The sequence below is a fragment of the Fusarium keratoplasticum genome, assembly GCF_025433545.1.
Source record: "Fusarium keratoplasticum isolate Fu6.1 chromosome Unknown Fu6.scaf16, whole genome shotgun sequence".
In the NCBI taxonomy this organism is placed as follows: domain Eukaryota; kingdom Fungi; phylum Ascomycota; class Sordariomycetes; order Hypocreales; family Nectriaceae; genus Fusarium; species Fusarium keratoplasticum.
In genome coordinates, this window is record NW_026515658.1 from 17501 (window position 1) to 20000 (window position 2500).

The following is a 2500-nucleotide window of genomic DNA, read 5'->3' on the forward strand; positions in this document are numbered from 1 at the left end:
GGGGGTCCTCTGGCGGGGGGGCGGCCCGTGTTACGGGGGCCGTCTGTTCCCGCCGAAGCAACGTTTTAGGTATGTTCACAGGGTTGATGAGTTGTATAACTCGGTAATGATCCCTCCGCTGGTTCACCAACGGAGACCTTGTTACGACTTTTTACTTCCTCTAAATGACCGAGTTTGGAGAGCTTTCCGGCCCTGAGTGGTAGTTGCCCACCTCTCTGGGCCAGTCCGGACGCCTCACTGAGCCATTCAATCGGTAGTAGCGACGGGCGGTGTGTACAAAGGGCAGGGGACGTAATCAACGCAAGCTGATGACTTGCGCTTACTAGGGATTCCTCGTTGAAGAGCAATAATTGCAATGCTCTATCCCCAGCACGACGGAGTTTAACAAGATTACCCGGGCCTTTCGGCCAAGGAAGTACTCGCTGGCTCCGTCAGTGTAGCGCGCGTGCGGCCCAGAACATCTAAGGGCATCACAGACCTGTTATTGCCTCAAACTTCCATCGGCTTGAGCCGATAGTCCCTCTAAGAAGCCAGCGTACTGCCAAAGCAATACGGGCTATTTAGCAGGTTAAGGTCTCGTTCGTTATCGCAATTAAGCAGACAAATCACTCCACCAACTAAGAACGGCCATGCACCACCACCCACAAAATCAAGAAAGAGCTCTCAATCTGTCAATCCTCATTGTGTCTGGACCTGGTGAGTTTCCCCGTGTTGAGTCAAATTAAGCCGCAGGCTCCACCCCTGGTGGTGCCCTTCCGTCAATTTCTTTAAGTTTCAGCCTTGCGACCATACTCCCCCCTGGAGCCCAAGCACTTTGATTTCTCGTAAGGTGCCGAACGGGTCAAAATATAACACCGTCCGATCCCTAGTCGGCATAGTTTATGGTTAAGACTACGACGGTATCTGATCGTCTTCGATCCCCTAACTTTCGTTCCTGATTAATGAAAACATCCTTGGCAAATGCTTTCGCAGTAGTTAGTCTTCAATAAATCCAAGAATTTCACCTCTGACAATTGAATACTGATGCCCCCGACTGTCCCTATTAATCATTACGGCGGTCCTAGAAACCAACAAAATAGAACCACACGTCCTATTCTATTATTCCATGCTAATGTATTCGAGCATAGGCCTGCCTGGAGCACTCTAATTTTTTTCACAGTAAAAGTCCTGTTTCCCCCGCCACACCCAGTGAAGGGCATGGGGGTTCCACAGAGGGAAAGGCCCGGCCGGACCAGTACACGCGGTGAGGCGGACCGGCCAGCCAGGCCCAAGGTTCAACTACGAGCTTTTTAACCACAACAACTTTAATATACGCTATTGGAGCTGGAATTACCGCGGCTGCTGGCACCAGACTTGCCCTCCAATTGTTCCTCGTTAAGGGATTTAAATTGTACTCATTCCAATTACAAGACCCAAAAGAGCCCTGTATCAGTATTTATTGTCACTACCTCCCCGAGTCGGGATTGGGTAATTTGCGCGCCTGCTGCCTTCCTTGGATGTAGTAGCCGTTTCTCAGGCTCCTTCTCCGGGGTCGAGCCCCTAACCCTCCGTTACCCGTTGCAACCATGTTTGGCCAATACCCAAACATCGAAAGTTGATAGGGAAGAAATTTGAATGAACCATCGCCGGCGCAAGGCCATGCGATTCGAGGAGTTATCATGAATCACCAGTGAGCCCCGGAGGGCATTGGTTTTTAATCTAATAAATACATCCCTTCCGAAGTCGGGATTTTTAGCATGTATTAGCTCTAGAATTACCACGGTTATCCAAGTAGTAAGGTACTATCAAATAAACGATAACTTATATAATGAGCCATTCGCAGTTTCGCTGTATAATTGCTTATACTTAGACATGCATGGCTTAATCTTTGAGACAAGCATATGACTACTGGCAGAATCAACCAGGTAACTATCGTTTGCCGGGGTTGGCCTACCGGCGCATTATTTCAGCGCCGGAGAGAGTTCCAAGTTACTGGGTGGCGCCCGAGGGCGCGCCCGCTGAAGCGCTGCTGGCCAGGCCTGCAGCGCCGCGTTGGGCAATCCGCTTTCCCCCTCTCAGTTCCCCAGGGCGTCCTTCCACCACACTGATGCCCCCGGTAGGGCGGTGCGGCGCGGGGGGCCCCAGGAGGAGGACTCAGCGCGCGGCTTCTACCATTGCGGTGTCCGCCACGCGTGGTTGCCTCCTGTCGCTCGGGTTTCAGGCGTGACCAGCGGCCAGCCATCCACAGAGCCCATCCGGCAGCGGTCGGGGCAAGCCCCAGCCGCTGTATTCCAGGCATCCCCAGTACGACGTGCACCCGGAGGAGCCGCTTTCGTGGGGGTCGACCAGCCACTGTGAACCCCCCGGCCGCGAGGCACGGAGCCTGCAAGCTTGTATGAAGGGACACGCAGTGGAGGTCTGCAAGATCAGGTACAGTGGGCGCAGCGCCTGTGAGGGCGCCACCACTAAAAGGGATGCGCAGTGGCTTTGGCCGTTTCCAGCCGCCGCCGCTTTGCCCCCC